The sequence below is a fragment of the Ursus americanus genome, chromosome 6 (genome assembly GCF_024610735.1).
Source record: "Ursus americanus isolate L20-20 chromosome 6, mUrsAme1.1.p, whole genome shotgun sequence".
Lineage (NCBI taxonomy): Eukaryota > Metazoa > Chordata > Mammalia > Carnivora > Ursidae > Ursus > Ursus americanus.
The window spans coordinates 43,021,598-43,041,463 of NC_142132.1; the positions used below are offsets into that span (position 1 = coordinate 43,021,598).

The 19,866-nt window shown below is 44.5% G+C and overlaps 1 long non-coding RNA gene across 14 annotated transcripts in view; it reads right to left on the minus strand.

The window, feature by feature from the left end:
• LOC123782809 (uncharacterized) overlaps positions 1 to 19,866 on the minus strand; it is a 146,450-nt gene that overhangs the window by 18,298 nt on the left and 108,286 nt on the right. For 12 of the 14 annotated variants that reach the window (XR_015724800.1, XR_015724790.1, XR_015724793.1 and 9 more), the window contains 4 exons: positions 16,451 to 16,562; positions 14,808 to 14,912; positions 2,213 to 3,486; positions 1,203 to 1,301 (listed from right to left, as the gene is read on the minus strand). This is a non-coding gene — a long non-coding RNA (uncharacterized LOC123782809). The remainder of the gene's footprint in view (positions 1 to 1,202; positions 1,302 to 2,212; positions 3,487 to 14,807; positions 14,913 to 16,450; positions 16,563 to 19,866) is intronic. The other 2 variants (XR_015724791.1, XR_015724796.1) reach the window with 2 other exon arrangements.

Below are 19,866 nucleotides of genomic sequence, written 5' to 3' on the forward strand. Positions count from 1 at the left end.
GATACAACAATGAACAAGACAGGCAAAGAGCCCCGCCCTCAGGGACCTTCCCTTCCAGGAGAGTAGTTGTCGCATGCTGCTCCCCCAGAGGGACCCAGAGAGAAGAGGGTGCCACGTCCAGAGTGTCCGCTAAGCCCCAGGGGAGGGCCAACCAGGGAGGGAAGGGCATGCCTGGGGCCACGGGCAGTAGCAGGTGGGCCAGAAGTGCGAGGAGCCCCAGCCTCTGTGGCACTGGGAGCCCGAGGCACGTGAGGCTCTCCGCTCAGAGATGGCTCTGCCTGCACCCACCTCATCACTCCAAAGGGCTTCAAGTCTCAAAAGATTTCCTGTTGCTTTGTCCTTAAAGTACACTCTGCTGCCATCACTGTTTACAAAGGACAGAAAGTAAACTGAAATGCACAGAAGCTGACACTCGAAAAGCTTTTAGGACCTCGGTGCTACACAATTGGCCAAGCCTCGAAAAAAGGCTGACTGTGTTTGAGCAAAGCCACTCCACTGCTCCGAGGCTTCAGCAGGATGCATCATGCTGACCCAGGGAGTCCCCTTTCACAGCCACAGAGGAGAGGAAGAACACATGGACAGGGCGACTTGAGCAGCCCCCAGGATGCCCAGAGTTAGGCGGGACTGACCCGTGGGGACTCTGATGGTGACCCGTGAGGTTTACAAGCCCCGAGCTGAGCCCGGAGGCTGGTGGAGGGAGCCAGACCTGAGCCCCTTCCATCCTGCGGCCTTGTTCCTTGCAGACTCAAAGTGCAAGATCCTCCAGCTGTTTTTTTCCCTTGACACAGAGATGGAGACTCAGTTAAGCCCAGGAATGGGGAGAGGGTTGTGGGGAGAACCCTATAAAAGCTCCAAAGGAGGAAGGCAACGTTAACAACAGAAACAGGGCCTTGGAAACAGCCAGAGAGGTGTCGGCCTTGAGAAGTACAAGGCACAACCACCAGAACAGAAGACACACATAGAAGATTATGCCCATATTAATGCAAGACTGCTGGTGTCGTGCCTAACCACAACTCTTACCTACCCACGTGGTATGAAGCAAGGTATGGACCAGTCTCGTGTTGGCTGGACCTCTGTTTACTCACTCGAAAAAATTGGGGACACTCTGGATAACCTCTGCAAGAGGAGGAGTTCGGATTTGCAGACTCGGTATCACTCCGCACCTGCCAGTCCTCTAATCTCCACAGACGGGGAAAACAAACCTGGGATATTTCTGCAGTGATTCAAAATCCTGATTCAGTCACAGAGGCCAGGGGGCAGTGCTGATATGCTGTATCACCGCCTTTCATCCACAACCTCTCCTGAAAAAGAAATCAGGCATGGGAAGCCAGTGACTGGGTATTCCGATGGGACAGTGGGCAGATTCCGTTTTGTAGAGATCATGTTGGTTTGCAAACTGGGTCCCGTATACAGAGGGCAAGGAAAGAGCGAAGAACAGGTCCCTCCAAGTTGGTAGGTGGCAGGTTTAATAAGCAAAGGAACTTACTTATGAGGTTTGCTTGGGTGGACACAAGACGAGTAGATCTCTGCACTGACCCCCAAAATCTTACAGTTTATGTGGAAGCCTTCACTGCAATCTGGCGTGTGTATCATCCAGTCTTAACACCTTACTCTCTCCAACTAGGCCTCTGAAACAGCTCCCACCGTGTGTTTGAGTAAAGGGAATGGTGAGCAGAACACACAAAGTAAGGACGAGGGATAGGGGGAGGAGCCCCCAATCACTGGGATCCAGCCCAAGGGTCAACTAGAGGCCACACCCTCTCAATGACCTCCTCCAGCCGACCCAAATTAAAATGCTGAGACAGGGGGCCTTGAAAGCTTTGGGAAGAGAATGTTTTTCCCAGACCCAACAAGCCGACTGAAGTGCATTCATCTGAAATTTAAGGAGGATGGAAAAAATACAGTCTAGATAAAACTAAATCTAAATAATCTGGAGGATAGAAACTTTAAGAGAAAGAAAAACCCACAAGAGTCTTCAACCAAATTGATACTGTTTGTTCAAGCAGGGATATACCCACACAACTATTCATTGTACCCTTTTGAATTACTTGTGAATATCCCAAACATTTCAAAATAAAATGTTAAGAGAAAAAGGCCAATGAAAGAGAAAAAATGGGGGACGGGAAGAAAGGAAGGAGTAAACAGAGAGCAGGTTTCTAGGAAAATATCACGGGTTAGACGTTCTGAACAGCACAGAGCTATGCGTTCTTACTCAAACTAGGATCCAGACCTCGTAGATGGTCTTCACATCCAAGCAGTTCAACAAACTTCAAGTCAAACACAAAGAGATCCAAACCTAGACATGTAATAAATTGTCAAAAGCTGAAGACAAGTCGGCAAGGTTGCAGAATCAAGATCAATATACAAAACTCAATAGCATCTCTATACAAGAGCTGTGAACAATCTGCAAATGAAATTAAGAAAATAATTCTACTTACCATGACAGAAAAAAGAATAATATTTCTTGGTACATATTCTAGACTAAGAATACTTAGGGATGCATTTAACAAAAGGACAAGACTTGGATCCTGAAAACTTCAAAATATTGTTGAAAAGAAATTAAAGAAGGCCAAAATGAAAGGAATGACATTCCACATTCATGCATCAGAAGGCTTAATAATGGTAAGTGGCGACACTCCCGAACCAAACTATAGATTTGATATGATACCTATTGAAATTATAGCTGCCCCTTTTTTTGGTTGCAGAAATTAAGAAACTGATCCTAATATTCATATGGAAATGCAAGGGAAACTGCTATAAAAGCGTAAAAGTGGATGGAAATTAAGATGGACACGTTAGTGTTTCAGCAAGGCTTGACTTTGAATACAGTTTTCTCTTCCTCGTTCTCAAAGCCTCCCCCTCCCTTTCACCTAGAAGTCTTTGTTCCAGGAACTCGGTCTTGATATTGACATCTCGCTGACCTCAATGTGTACTTAGCAACGAGACTCTGACGGCCAGAGCCAGGGCTAGTCTGCAGACCTCCTCGAAGACCACGGATGTGGTTGGCAGCACGTGCCAGATTCCTATCGAAACTGCCTGGATCCTGTATTTTCCTATAAAACTCCTCCGCTTTTTACCCCAGGGGGCAGGTCTGCAGTTGTGAAGACGTTCGCCCTGCTGCAGCCTCTTTTGCCCGGGAAAGTAATGAAACTATGGTTCCTCTTTATCCCCAAACCCTTCCTGTTACATTTCAGCTCTGGAGCACAGAACTCTGTTTCAACAACACGAGGAACTCAGAATAGCCAAGACAATCTTGAAAAAGAGAATACAATTGGAATATCCAAATGTCCTGATCTTATAACTTTCTAAAAAGCTACAGTAACCAGGACAATGTGGTACCGACATAAGGATAAATACGGACATCAATGGAATAGAACTGAAAGTCCAGAGATCAGTCCTTGCGTTATGGTCAGCTGATGCTTGACGAGGAGCAAAGATGATTCAACGGGGGTTATCACAGTCTTTTCAGTAACTGGATATCCACAACTAAAAAGAATGAATTTGTATATCACAACCATATACAAAAAATTCAAAACGGATCACAGACCTAAATATAACAGCTGAAACTACAAAACTCTTAGATGAAAACATAGGATCTTTGTGACCAGGAGTTAGGCAATGAATTAACTCTGATTACCTCACATGAAAGCTGACCACATCATGGCTTATAGGATTCCACCTATATGAATTCCCAGGATAGGCAAACCTCTGAAGATAGGAAAGTAGATAATTGTTTGCTTGCGCCTGGGTGGAGAGGGGCAGGAAGGGAGTGTGACTGCTAATGGGAATGATATTTGTTTTGGGGGTGATTTGGGGTTTGGGCTCTTTTGTTCTAAAACTGGATTGTGGTGAGAGTTACACAACTCTGAAAATACTAAAAACTATTGAATTCTACGCTTTCAAATAGGTGAATTTTATAGTATGGGAGTTAGATTTCCATTTAAAAAAAGACAGAAAAGGGTTTGGTACAAGAGTCTTTTCCAGGGGACTGGCAAAAAGGTCACACAGTGGTAGTTCTCTGGGGCTGGGGCTTTCAAGGAGTTCAACTCAGTGCGCCCCTTCCAGTGGCTATTAGTGCTGCTGGTTTCGTGGCTACTATGGTTACAAAGCTTCTAGTTTTCAAGGCTCCTGTGACCCTAGGGGGAGGGAGTTGGGAACAGGGCAGGGGACCATGCCACAGAGTTCACTGTTCTTACTGAGAGTCCGTCATTTTTCTTGAATAAACTTTCTTTAGATCCTTTCTAGCCTTTGGTTAATTTCCAGATTTCGCAAAAGTTGATTTTGACAGTTTTTGCCAGTGTTTTTGCTGCCTTAATAAGAAGAACAGATCTATAAAGGTCCTCTCTCCACTGTTCTAGAAGTTTTGGCCCCTTTTCTTCAAGGCATCTATCATTGTTGAATTTATACCTTTCTAAGTGGTTTCTTTATAGATGTGTGTCACCCCCACTAATCATGAAGTGTCACAAGGACAACGTCTACATATTGACCAATACAACCCCATTGGTTCCCATAGTCTCCTTTCTTCCTGTTACCGTGAAAAGACAGTCCCTCTTCCTGGCAAATGTCAGTCCCCATGTAGCCCTTTCTGCTCCTTTGAGAACCTACCCCCAGTGATTCTCCCTCTTTACACATGCGTCTTCCCAGTTCCTCTCTATTGAATTGTTTCCAACTGCATTAGAACACATTTTGTTCTTAACTTGTTGTGTGTGTGTGTGTGTGTGTGTTTTTAATATACCCAGCTTGGACCTCACAGCCTGCCTCCAGCAGATGCGTCCTTCCTCTATTTCCAAGCCAAACTTCTTTAAAAGTTTGGCTACAAGCTCTGGTTCCATTTTCTTACCTTCTACTTTGTATTTAAACCATTCTTAGCTGTGTTTTGTTTTGTTAAGATTTATTTATTTATTTATTGGAGAGACAGAGAGAGAGAGAGCATTCAGGGAGGGGCAGAGGGAGAGAAGCAGAGTCTGCTAAGTGTGGAGTCCGACGTGGGGCTCCATCTCACGACCCTGAGATCATGACTTGAGCTGGAATCAAGAGTCAGACGCTTAGCCGACTGAGCCACCCAGGCGCCCCCTTCACTGTGTTCTGTGTCCACTAAGAAGTTAAAACAGCTCTGATATTTTCGTTTTATTCTTTCAACAAGCAATTATTGAGCACCCAATATCAGCGCCAAACACTGTTCTGGGAACAAGACATAGAAGACATACAAATTCTTTGGACATTTTCCTCACAGCTTTCATTTTTATTGGCCTCCCATCCATATTAGGCACAAATGGTCACCAACTCCTTGTGGAAATGCCTTCTTTCCTCGACTTCCAGGGTACCTTTCTCCTGTCTCTCCAGCCACTACTTTTTTTTTTTTTTTTTAAGATTTTATTTATTTATTTGACAGAGATAGAGACAGCCAGCGAGAGAGGGAACACAAGCAGGGGGAGTGGGAGAGGAAGAAGCAGGCCCATAGCAGAGGAGCCTGATGTGGGGCTCGATCCCATAACGCCGGGATCACGCCCTGAGCTGAAGGCAGACGCCTAACCGCTGTGCCACCCAGGCGCCCCGCAGCCACTACTTTTTAGACTCCTTTGCGGGATCTTCCTCATAGTTCTAGGCTTTATGATTGAGGGTTTTGTTTTGTTTTTTAATTATTGAGGTGAAATGCACATAACTTAAAATTTACCATTTAATTTCAATCTTTAAATGTGAGATTTCCTCTGGAATTTTCTTTTCTTCTTCCTCTCTACTTTTTTTCATAGAGGACCTCATCTGTTCCTTTCATTTTAAGTTTCTTCTATTTGTGTGCCCCCCACTTGTACTTGCAGCCTAAAACTCCCCTAGGGTCCAGACACCAACAAACAGCCTTCTGCACCTGGTTATTTAACAAGGACTTGAAACACGGTGTTTTTCCCTAAAACTTGCTCTTCCTTCAGTACCCCTATGGCACCAACATCCATCCAACCGCTCCACTAGGAAACTTTGTAGATATTCTGGATGCTTCCCTCTTCCTCACAATTCATGTCAACTTTGCAAACCAAATAGCTCTCAGATTCACCCCTGTCTTTCCATTTCTACCAATGACACTCTGAATCCTCACCTTGCAAGATGTTCTCAACTGCTGTCCCTACATCCAAGGGCCTCATCCTCACCACATCCACTCTCCACGTAGCAAAATGAACTTTATCCACCCTGAACTTTAGCCAGTCAGGCCTCCAGGTCTCCAAGTATAAGCTTTCATAGCTTCCTCAACATCTTTTTTTTTTTTTTAAGAAGTAAAGCACATTTTTTAAAAAGATTTATTTATTTGGTTTTTAGGGGGGACAGGGGCAGAGGGAGAGAATTCCCAAGTAGACTCCCTGATGAGTATGGAGCCTGATGTGGGGCCCAATCCCATGACCCATAATATCATAAACTTAGCCAGGATTTGGATGCTCAACCGACCAAGCCATCCAGGCACCCCTCAACAACTTGATTTATTTTTTACTATTGAAATTAATTAGTCATGATTAGTTTTTTAAAGATTTTATTTATTTATTTGACAGAGAGAGAGCATAAGCAGGGGAAATGGCAGGCAGAGGGAGAGGGAGAAGCAGGCAGAGGGAGAAGCAGATTTCCCACTGAGCAGATAGCCCAATGCGGAACTCGATCCCAGGACCCTGGGATCATGACCTGAGCTGAAGGCAGATGCTTAACCTACTGAGCCACCCAGGCACCTAGTCTGATTAGTTTTAGTTCTCCCTTCACCCAGGAGAATGTAAACTTCATGACAGCAGAGAGAATATTGGCCTTGTTTTCAGTTGTTTGCCCAATGTCTAATAAAATGTCTTAAATAGAGTAGATGCTTAATAAATACTTGCTAAGGATGTGGAGCAAATGTACCTTCTTCCTCAGCTTACTCCACAACTTAGCAAACAGCACCAATCACAAGTAGCCAGTTATGGGAACAAAAGCCATGAATGTCATCCTTGATACAATTCTCTCCCTCGTCCCTTACCCCTAAGCATCATCAAGGCGTTTATATCTTACCTGAAAAATAAATTATACCTAGAGGCTCCTGGGTGGCTCAGTCGTTAAGCGTCTGCCTTCGGCTCAGGGCATGATCCCGGCGTTGTGGGATCGAGCCCCACATCGGGCTCCTCCACTATGAGCCTGCTTCTTCCTCTCCCACTCCCCCTGCTTGTGTTCCCTCTCTCGCTGGCTGTCTATCTCTGTCAAATAGATAAATAAAATCTTTTAAAAAAATTATGCCTAAAGTCTAACGACAGCTGACCATCTCAACATTCATCATCAGACTCTTTCCTGGACTCTCAAAATAGTTAACTAACCCACTTCCATTCTTGCCACCCTCCACACCACCCTCTGTTCAACAGCCAAGTGTCTCACCGCCTCCTTCCTATCCATGTATAGTTTCCCACGGCTCCTAGGAGAGAGTCGAGATCCTCAGAAGACACACGAGTCTCAACTCATCCAGTGTGTTTTGCTCCCTTCGCTCCCTTTGCTTTCTCTGTGTACTCTGGATATGCAGCCATTCTGGGGCTCTCCGAATCCTCAAGATCCTCCCACGCACTGGTGACTCTATCTAAAGTGCTCCACTCCTGACACCTTTACCTGATTGTTTCCTGGTCACCCTTCAGGTCACAGCTGAAATGCCACTTCCTTTGGAAGATCTTCCTCATCCTTCCCAGGTCAGGTAAATGAGATTATCAGACACTCATTAGACCCTGTATTTTCCCTTTGCTACATTTACCACAACGATCTTCAAATAGTTCACTTCTGCTGTATTTAATCCTTTCTTTTATCCTAAGACGGAGTCCTGTTTCCACTGAGGCACTCTAGTTCATTGGTTAGGAGCACAGGCTCGAGAGTCAGACCTCTGAGTTTGAACACCAGGTCTGCTGCTTACTGGTGACGTGACCTTGACCAACTTACTCAAATTTTCCCTTTCTCAGTTTTCTTATGTGTAAAATGAATTAAAATATAATGATACCTTTCTCATAGTGTTGTGTGGATTCAAGGAGCTAATTTGTCTAAATCTAATAGGATATGCCTAATATTAATATGGCAAATGTTAGGGGCACCCGGGTGGCTCAGTTGGTTAAGCATCTGCCTTCAGCTCAGGTCATGATCCCAGGGTCCTGGGATCGAGTCCTATATCGGGCTCCCTGCTCAGCAGGGAGCCTGCTTCTCCCTCTGCCTTCCATTCTCTCTGCTTGTGTACTTTCTCTCATTCTCTGACAAATAAATAAATAAAATCTTTAAAAAATATGGCAAATGCTCAAAAATATTAGCAATTATTATTGTTACCTGTAATAACAGGAAATACAGGGGATTTAATTCCAACATATAGTAGTAATTCATTAAATATGATGAATACTGTGAAAAAGAATAAGTCTCAAAGACTTAAAGAATGATATCCATGAGAAAAGACAGCAAAAACAGCAACAACAAAAGCAATTAAAAATATGTATCTGTATAAAATCCAGAAAGAAATACATAAAATGACCTATATGACAAAAAAATTACCAAACACAACGAGGGACATAAAATAAAGGCTTGAATAAATGAAGAAACGTGCCTTATGGGATAATTCAGTGCTGTGTAGATATCAATTAGCAGGAGATGAAATGTAGAAAATCTATAGGCAAAAACGTGAATTGGGTAATGGGATACCAGGAGAAACATAGATCACTTGTTAAGCGAGATGAATGCAGAAATCTTCACAGCAGTTATAACCCCTGAGGAGTGTGAAGAATTCTAACAGAACTGGGACAGAACAGCATTTTGGAATAAAAGCAGAGAGAGAGCAGATATGTAATAGAAGCAGAGTTCTAATTTGGAAAGTTTTTAAAGGTCATTAACTCAGCCAGTGATTAATAGGGAACCTAAATACAACTGGCTTAAACACAAAGGATATTTACGGTTGTACATAGCAAGAAATCCTGGAGGAGGCCCCCGGCTAAACACTGCCAGGGCCATAGAAGCCTTCCCTACCACTCTCTGGGCAGTGTCTCCCAACATCACGAAATGTGGGAAGAAAGGGGCATTTTTTTCAAGCCACTCTTTCTTCTTATGAGAGGAAAACCTTACCCACACACCCCCCTCCGTGAATTCCCACGTGTGCCCCATTGCTCAGAACTGTTCATGAGCTGTTCTACTTCCTGTTGCTACATAATCAACCACCCCAAAACATGGGGACACAGAACAGATTCTGTAGATCAGGAACTGTGACAAGGCCCTGCTCCATGACATATGGCACCCAGCTTGGGAGACTGTCATGGCTGGGGATGCTCTGAAGAGCTAGGGGCTCGCTTGGAAGCTTCTGCACTCCCCTGCCTGACACTTGGTCTGGAAAGACTCAAAGTTTGGGCTCAGCTGGGAGTGTTGATTAGCACACCCACATGTATCCTCTCTTTGAGTCTTGAGCCTCCTCACTGCATAATGGAGGAATTTCAAGAGGGAGGTTTAGGGTAAATAAAATATTACAAGAGAATTGAATGTAGGCTACATGGCATTTTATGACCTAACCTCAGAAGTCACACAGGGTCACTACCTCCAAATTCTACTTGTTGAAGTGGTCACAACTCCCCAGATACAAGAGGAGAGAACATAAACCCTACCACTTGATGGGGGGCATGTCAAGGAATTTGAACTCACTTTCTATATAAACCCCTAAACCAATCCAGATAGGTTTGGTTTCACGACAAAGAGCATCTTGAGTCACTGAATCTGCCCTTCACACCATCACCAACTCAAGACATTAACCCCCTTTCAAACCCTTACTTGACTAGCCAACCAGCCTTCAATGACACAGAGTGCCTTCTCTTCCTAAAATAATCATTTGACATTTGGACAGTTGCTTTACAAAATCAGTCCATATCCCAGGTAAACTATTTTGCCTCATGTTAGGCCACTGTGGGCTAAGCTGAGGATGGGGAATGGGAAAATATAGGAAGGTGAGCTAAGATGATCAGCTGCTAGACCAGTCATCAGATCATCAAAGGGTTTAGACATTCAAGAATTGTGGTTTGGTGGACTGTAGGGTCCTTTGTCTCTGTCAAAACCACAGTGTCCAGTGACCAGATACATTTTAAATAAATCAGTCTGGATTTTATTCACTTGCCATCAGCACCGCACTGATGAGGTGGCCTTTGAAAAGGCCATCAGTCCCTCCTGGAATCCGCTCAGTGCAAGGAGCTGTCAGATTTCCTAGCAAGGTCTGGATCAGGCAGGGGAGACACACCAATTGTAAGCTTCGCTCCTTCTCAATTTTCCTTCCAAGTGATTCCTCGGGCATTTGAAGATGTAGACGTAAGAGCAGAGTCTTACCTGGCTCTCCTGCAGGTAGCCCTTACTGCACGCATCCCAAGCAGAATGCATTATCTCCATCACTGAAACTTGCTCAGACTTACGTGTTTGTAACCACAGTCAGAGGCACCACTTTCAAGCTGGTAGCTGAGCCAGAAATTCTGGAGGTGTTCTTAAATTCTCCCTCTCTCCTTACCTCCTTACCTACTGACATTTAATCTTGCACTCAGTCCTGTCCAGACTGCCTCACCAATGTTCCTTCTCCATCCCCGTATTTACAGGCGGACTCAGGGCATCACTGTTTCCTTGCATAGCTCTTGCTACTTCATGCCTGGCCTCCCTCCTTCAGGGCCTGCCCCTCCACCCTGCTGCCAGAGGAATCCAATGCCTTGGCATCCCCCACAGATCTCTGCCAACCCCCAACCCCATGCCTACACGATAAAGCCCCAACTCTTTAGCTCTTTCCAGAAAACCCTTGATGTATGGCCTGGCCACAACCTACATCACCAGTCTCATCTCCTGACACCCTCAACTCATGGGCCTTCTCACCATTTATCAAATATGCCAGATTTCCAATTACCGCCTTCAGTTAAAGCTGTTTATTATCTCTGCCGCAAATACACATTACCTCTACTTTGCATAAGGCTACATGTTTACAGATCTAAATTAAACATCACCTTCTTTTGCTTTAATTATCGTTATAATACCTATATTCAGAATTTATTGAGCGCGTACTGTTGCCCAGCCTATGCACTGAGCATCATATGTGGATCGTTTCATTTAATATTTACAGCAACACTGTGCGTTAAGCAGATGAGGGGCTGGGACGTGGAGAGGTTTGCTTGCTCAAGTTCACACAGCTGGAATCCTGAAGCCAGTGCTCAGAACCACTGCAAACCCCACTGGAGGCAAGTGCAGGGAGCGCTTCCTGATGATCTTGGCCACGAATGTCTACATCTCTGCTATCACCCCTAGCATGATGTAAATACACCTATTTCATCTTGTTTGGATACTGGTTTAAACAAATAATGGTTCAGAAACATATATTTACAGGACAATCTAGAAAACTTGAATACTAATTGTACATTGGATGATACTAAGGAATTATTATTCATAATTGGTACTGTGGTTCTGTTTTTAAAAGTCACTCTCACTTACAGATGAGACAATATGAAGTCATGGCTGCCTGGAGGGACAGTCTGTAGGGGCAGGTAGGTAACACATTTTGGCATTATGGTGATAACTATTTAAAATAGGAGATGTGTCCATGGAGTTTCATACAATTATTTATTCTACTCTGTTTATGTCTGGAATTCTCTATAATAAAAATATTCTGTAGATTTCCTCAAAACCAATGAGCATGTATGCTCATCCCCCTGCTTTTGGATTGAGAGAGAGCAGAGGACATTTGAGTCTTAGCTTTGAATCTGCAGCATCACAGAGTAGAAAGTCAGCTAATGTTTCTTGAGTGATGGGGTAGTAACTAGGCAGGTCACTTCCAAAGGCACAGCACAGCCTGGCCCACCCTGCGGACCCTCCGACTGCGGACCAATGACACCATGGCCACCAGCATTGTGGATGGGCCTCCTGGGAGAGCGGAGGCCAGCTGCTAGAGTTGGACATGCTGCTCCTGTCTCAGCTTCCTTGAGTCTAATCTATTTCCACACTGATCTGGTTCCTCTCGAGTTCCTGCGTTATAACCCTTGGAAACCAAACTGGCTACCCCATGATTCCCGGATGCCCTCGGGTCCCGCAGCTTACACTATTCTAAATGCTCTCCTGCTTTTGTGACTTAGCCCCCAGTTCCCAGCCAGGGCCAGCTGACTCCACAGATTGATAAGAAAGGAATTTGGGCTTTAACCCTTAAAATGTGACAGCTAGCCTCCTCCCGATAGTTTGGTTTGACCCCCGGTCCTGTTCTAGATGGGAGTAACTTGAGGCTGGACAAGTTTTATTTAGAGTGACACAAATTTGTGAGCAGAAGGCAGAGACTGCATTTCGGAGAGAATGGACTCATTCAATACCTCTGGCCCCCACTGCTGCCTCTCCCTGGAGGTACTTTCGTCAGAAGCCAGAGCCTGCCTATCTGGTGTGTGTGCCTTCGAAGGCTGAGGCCGCCCGGGGAATGCAAGACAGCTTTAGCATTCCTCTAGCTGGGACAGGCCAGGCTTTTGCTGTGTTCAAGTCACCGTGCTCCATGGTCACCAACAGCTGCCCTGGAGAGTGAGGCAGGGCCCTCCCTGCCTGGGGTGGTGGGGAATGGGGGTTGGGGCAGTAGTGGGCAGACTTGCTGGGGCCAGAGAGTGAGGTATTACTCCAATCCATCAGTCTCGGGGGAGCCTCACAACAACCCCCAAAGCAGAAAGAGACAGCCTGACGGGGAGGAAAGCACAGCAAAGCCAGAAGCACTGAAATCCGGCACGCAAGCCCGCTAAGCAAGGTGTTCTCAGGGCTTCCATTGTTTGAGGCACCATCCTCCCGGATGCTGGGTAAAGAACACATGCCCTGGCGGTATCTGGTCCAAACCTCCATCTGAGAGGGACGGGTAGCAGCTCGGAAATGCCTAAAGTAGTGGCATGTGCAGGGGAGGGTGTTCTAGAAAGAACACGATACACGGTGGTGAGGTAGAGGCTGTGAGGTACACTAGGCTCCTTCAGGAATGAAGGACTTATTTCTCCCAACTGCTGGGGGTGCTACCGTCCAACTCCCTCAGCTGTCCTCTTCAGGGAGGGGCACAGAGGAAGGAAGCCTTCTTGCGCAGGCCATGCCCCCCTCCCAGAGCAGCCCATATCCAATAATGATGCACACAGCAGTATAAAGGCTCAGCTTGTCTCCCCAAATGGGATCAGCTCGGAAGACTTATCCCATCTTCCGATCTCTTTGTAGAGTCAGCTGAGGCTTCCACTGAGACCCTATCACAGATCAACCCATCCTTCTAGCCAATCCTGCTTCCCTCCCTTCCCTTCCCTCCCCTTGTCTCCCCTGGTCTCTCTTCCCTTCCCTCTCTCCGGGTGCTAATCCCAAAGCACTCCCTAATAAGCCTTCTAAGTTCAACATTCCCACTCTACATGTCCCCCTGTCCCCTGCGTGCCAAAGACCGTGAACAGAGCAGGTGACAGAGAGCAGGAAAGATGCAGTGCTCACCTTTACAGAAGCTCACAGGGACACATGTCTGTATGGGCTCGATCATTCGGTGTGGAACACAGCATGACGGCTCAGAGTAAAGCTCTAGAGCGAGACGGACTTGGTCTCAAACACCATCTCCGCCATTTACTAGCTGTGTGATTTTGAAAAAGTAATTTAACCTTTCTATGCTTCAATTTCCTCAACTGCAAAATGTCAATAATAACACCAGCTGAACCAGTTGTCGTAGGGATTAAATGAGATGCGTGTATAAAAAGAGTTTATTACAGCATTTGGCCGTATAAACAATGCTACCCATCCAAAAATTGAAGTACGTTAAGGAAGAAAACTGTGTAGACAAGGGAGGTTTCATTCTCTCAGAAAAAGAAAAGAAAGGCTTCTCAGAGGCAGTGAAGGCTGACCTGGGAAGTGAATTTGTTTTTGCAGACACGTAAGGGAGGACATGACAGGGATTCTGGGGTAAAATGTCAGTGGCCAGCCCATGACACAACTTCTGTCAATCTGCTATTAAAACCCATGACGCTACAGGAAAACTGCAGAAATATGTAACAAGGGTTTCCCGACATCAGCCAGTCTGAGAGGAACCCCAGATACACACATTTCACAGCACTAGAATAGCGAGCATCACCAGAGGGCCGGCCCGGTGCATCTTGCCCTCCCTCAGCCTGGAAACCTGCCCTCCCTCAGCCTGGAAACATTCTCCCTCAGCCTGGAAACCTGCCTCCCTCAGCCTGGAAACCTGCCTTCCCTCAGCCTGGAAACCTGCCTCCCTCCGCCTGGAAACCTGCCTTCCCTCAGCCTGGAAACCTGCCTCCCTCAGCCTGGGAAGACTCCTCGGAATGAAAGAGAAAAATGCAGTAAAGAAGACCCGTCAGTCAGAAAGTGTTCAACTCCAAGTGACAGGAAACCCCACTAAACGCCTTCAAGCCTAAGGAAATGTGTTCTCACAAGACATCAGTCCACACATGGGCCCCTGTCCTTGTTCTTTGGTGGCCCTGGCCTTGCCTCCTCCCTGTCTTGGCTTGGCCCCCATGAGGCCTCCCCATGGCTATAAGGCAGCTTTAGCACCTACAAGTGTCGCATCCAGACATGACAGAGTCCAGACACAGGAAAGGCGCTATCAATTCCTTGTGCTTCTTTAAAAAAAAAAAAAAAGGTAAGAAAGAAAGAAAAGAAAAGAAGCCTTTTCTGGGAATCTGGTCACAACCACCGAAAGTAGTAACTTACTGGGTGTGTACATAGTATGTTTTCCCCTTACCTTTTCACATCTTCCTGTGCTGAGCTAGCCCCTTCTTTTTTAACATCTGTGCAGGGCTTCATTGGGGGAATGAAACCAAAATGACTAATATAGACAAACTGAAACCCACCTTCCTGGGACAGAGGATTGAGTCCAGCTTCCCCAAAGCACAGACTTCAGGCAGAGAGTGAACACACTCACCAAACCAGGAACCTGTGAATCAGGAATCCGCCAGCTTAAAACAAAAAAAAGAGAGAGAGAGAGCTAGCTCAATATACAGAAACTGGAAAGTTGAGGAAATGTTACCTAAGATGCGTAAGTTACCATTTACATAAAACACAAACAAAAACTCTCTCTGCGTGTGTGTGTGTGTGTGCGCGTGTGTGTGTGTGTCTCCATAGTAAAGAATGGAGAAAAGCCTTGAATGTCAAGCAAAGGCGTTCAAACTTGAAGAATCATAAAATAAGAAGGAGACCACTAAAGCAGAGCTGAGCTTTCAAACACTTGGTTGGAAAAGTTGTAAAGGGTAAACTGAGGTAATCAGGCTTGAGTCAGGGCAACTAAAGGCTGCGAGGGCACCGTATGGTAGTAGCAAGGGTCAATGAGACATGGCAGGAATGGGTAAGAATTCTCAGAAGAAAGATCTCGAGTGATTTGGTGACTGTATATATAACTAGGGAAAAAAAACCGCTAACACTATTACAATAATATCTGATGTTAATTGAAAGTGCTTACTTTGTACCTGATAGTGTTGGAAGATGATAGATAGATGATAGATAGATAGATAGATAGATAGATAGATAGATAGATAGATAGATGATAGATAGATGATAGATAAATGATAGATAGATAGATAGATAGATAGATAGATAGATAGATAGATAGATAGATACTCATTCAAAGCTTTCTCCTGTTCCTAGGCAATAAGTACCATTTCGGTCCCCATTTTACAAACAAGGAGACTGAGGCACAAACAAATTAAGCCACTTGCTCAAGGTCCCGGTTAAGGCATGGAGTTAGGGGATCTGCAAATTGAGGGCTTTTCCTTGAAGGGAAGAGGGGAGACAGGAGCATGCCACACACGGGACTCCCCCAGCAAGTGCCTATCTCCAGGAGTTTTGTTTATGCATTTATTCTTTTATTTATAGCCTAAATATTCCTAAACCATATCCTGCTTCCCAGCAGTCTGTCTTTCTGGGGTGCTTGCAATGCGAACTTCAGAGTGAATTTTCAAGTGTGATCCTTTTTAAGCCTTTTGTGTGGTCTAACTCAGTTCCTCCTTCATGTCCCGGTCAGCCCCTCTTCCACGGTTCAAGTCCTCTGTGTTTCAGGCCTTGAGGCTTGTTTTGCTCCCCGTGGATGGTGGATGCTGTTTCCCTTGGGCTCTCTCACAAGACCCTCCGGGAAGCCAGGTTGTTTCTTTCCTAGGGCCACTCCTGGATTCCTTACTAGTAACGTGGTGCGCTACCATCCTGCGGGCATGGACCCAGACTGTCTTAGAGCTATAGAAACAGCACCCCGCCTCCCACACCCCACTTCTAATGCCCCACAGCCATCTTCACTCCCACCCCCACTCCCCACGTTCTATGCTTCATCGTACCTCTCACTTCCCATCCCCACCTCCCACCTCCCACCTCCCAGTCCCCGCCTCCCTTGCTCTGAGAGGAGTCTTGATAGAGCCAGCCAAAGGCAGGTTCCATGACAGCCATTTCAACTACTTCCTTACTAATAGCTTTTGCCATATCACACCCGCAAGGCAAGAGCCCAGCCTACCAGGGCCTGAGTGCAGCTGAAGGAATCCCATAGGTACACAGAGCTGACAAAACCACACACTTATGGGCACTGCCTCTCCGGGGTTCTTGGTACTCCCTGGCTCCCTTGTTTCCTGAGTCAAAATGCAGAGAAGGCCAAAGCAAAATTTAGTGGCAAAGTCTTTAAATACAAATGTGTCTGCCGTTAAAAATGAAGAGCATAATAAGTTAATTTTTAACTTAAGGAGATTTGTAAGAAACCAAAGAAAATCAAGAAATGTAATAAGTAAAAATAAAAAAATTCAAAAAGAGGAAAAAAAATTTTACCAGTCAGGGAAGGAGAAAATATAAACAAAGCCAAAACATTATATTTGGGACAAGTATTAAAAGAGATACATTTCAGGAAAATCAAATCAAAATAAAATATATATAACTAACCAAAATTACAAATGAGAAATAAGACACAATTACATAAGAAGGATACTTACAAGTTATACATAAATATTTAAGTCTATTCTAGCGAAGTTGAGAAATATCAACATTTAATGAGTTCCCAGGAAATAAATAAATTACCAAAGTAATTCAAGAAAAGTGAATATCCTGGATGGATCATTAACTGTGTAAGAAACTGAGTAAGGGGGGCACCTGGGTAGCGCAGTCGTTAAGCGTCTGCCTTAGGCTCAGGGCGTGATCCCAGCGTTCTGGGATCGAGCCCCACATCAGGCTCCTCCGCCGGGAGCCTGCTTCTTCCTCTCCCACTCCCCCTGCTTGTGTCCCCTCTCTCGCTGGCTGTCTCTATGTCAAATAAATAAATAAAATCTTAAAAAAAAAAAAAGAAAGAAAGAAACTGAGTAAGGAACGAGTCCTAAACAGACTTCAAAATCATATTTTTAATTTTTTTGAAATAAATTAATTCCCCTGTTATTTAAACCATTCTGTAATTAGACATGTTAGAAAGCTAGCACAAGTCAGATACCAAAATCAGATAAATACAGCTCATCAAAAGAAATCACAGAATATGTGGTCATACAAAACTCAAAATTAGGTACTAACGAAGTCTAACCATACAAAGAGAAAGATGGCACGAACAAGTAAAATTTGCTACATATATGATTTGATACGTAAAGTAGAATGTTTTACAACATGTTTGCAAATTCCTTGACACTCGTTCTATTAAAGGTTGGGCCTGTGTTCCCTTCCTTTGAACCTGGGCGGGGGGTCCCTTGAGTCAGCCTCAGCAAGTGGAATGTGGCAGAATGATACTCCATGACTTCCGGTGCTAAGTCTGAAAAGGCGGTGCGTATTTGCTGGTTTCTCTCGGGACACTCGCTCTGGAAACCTCCAGGAGAATTCCAACGACTCCGGACCCCCATGTAGGGAGACCACACAGAAAGTGAGAGATGCCCCAGGGCCCCAGATGCTCCACCCCCTGCGGTCTGTGTCTTCCCAGCCCGGGCACCAGATGTGGGAGCAGGGAAGCCTTCAGCACGCTGGTGCCAGCCCAGCCTCTGTCTGTCTGACAGCAAAAACATGAGTTAACCCAAGCTGGAACTGTGTCGCTGAGCCTGGTCAACTCACAGATTCATAAGGAAAATAAATTGTGGTTATTGCTCAAAAGCCACTGCTTTGGAGAAGTTCGTTACACAGCAACAACCAGAACATCCCTAATCATTAAACGTAATCAATTAATATAATAATATGAGATAATATTCGTATGTGACCCCTGCCAAAAGCAAAAACATTAAATATCCATTCCTTATTAAAAACTCTCAGCAATTGAGGAAAAAAGAATCCCTGGGGGTGCCTACGTAATTCAGTGGGTTAAGCATCTGCCTTCGGCTTAGGTCCTGATTCCAGGGTCCTCGGATCGAATCCTGCATTAGTCTCCTTGCTCAGTGGGGAGCCTGCTTCTGTCTCTGCCTCTCCCCCTGCTCATGCTCTCTCTCTTTCTCTCAAATAAATAAATACTTTTTTAAAAAAATTTTTAAAAAGAAACAGTCCCTGAACACGATCGTGAATCTCTGTCCAAAATATGAACCAACACTGTGCACACTACGAACCACTATAGACTTTCAAATCTGAAGCAAGAAAAAGAATATCAAAATGACACAGCAGTGTTCTGGACGTTCAAGCCAATACCCTAATAAAGGAAAAATAAATAGGAGATGTAATATCATCAAGGAGAGCAAATTATCAACAACCATAGATTATATGGTGTCTACCTCGAAAACTTAGATTAAAATATTATGAAAAAAGGACCAAGTCACAATTATCAAAACTTGTGTACGTGTAAGCCGGTCAAAACTTAGTTAAGCGATCACTCACTATGTTGTGCTTATCTAAGGACTTCTGCCTTAACACCAAACAAACTAGACCAAGATCTGAGATTGTTGCTTATATGAAGCAGCTCAGTGGATGGAAGAACCCAACATATAAAGGTCCCTAAATTAACCGATATGCATACTCCCTAGAAAGCAGTGGAAAATTAGGGGGGGTGGGGGAAGAGAAGAAACAGCTCGGGCTGATAGTGGGTGTAGCAGAGTGCTTGGGCCCTGGAGCTGGCCTGCCTGGGTCCAGGTCTGAGCTCCCCACTCACTCTCCCTAGTGGCCTTAGGCACATTATTTAAACATGAGGCCTCAGTTTCCTCAATAGCAAAGTGGAGGCATTAACCACAAAGCCTAATGCATATGGCTGTGCTAAAAATTAAGTTGTTTTCTATACATAAAGTATTCACAACAGTGCCTGGCAAATAATAAACATTAGCCATTATTATCAGAATCAATTCTTAGGCTAGGGTCCCCGTCTGACTCAAAGAAGTAGGTCATGTTTTGTCCTAATAATGAAAACTAGTGACTTGAGAATTAAATGAGAAATAACTGTGCATACATCCATTAAAATTTAAAATACATATACCCTATGCTTAGGGACCTCTAAATTTAGAAAGTTATCCTAGAGATATGTATGTATGTTTGCAAAATTTGTAAATACAAAGTTACTGACTACGGCATTGTTTGGATATTCAAGGCCAACCTAGACTGTCCATCAACAGGGGATTCATTAAATACACCACACTGCACATGCATAAAATAGAATATGTCACAGCCATTAAAAAGAACAAGAAATACCTTTATGTCCTAATACATGGAAAGAGCTCCAATTTACATCGATTTTCTTTAAAGTTTCAGAATGGCATGCATAATATTCTACCCTTTGGTAAAAGTTATAAATGTATGTGTGCATGTATGTGTGAATTTACATATTATGATTCACAAATAATTCACATACTATAATTCACATACATAGTGAATATACATATATATATATATACACATATAATTGTATTTATTCCCATATATATGCCCAAATATATATTTCAGCTTACATCTACGTCCAGCCTCTCTGGAGTATACACTAAAAATAGGCAAATGGTTGTCTCC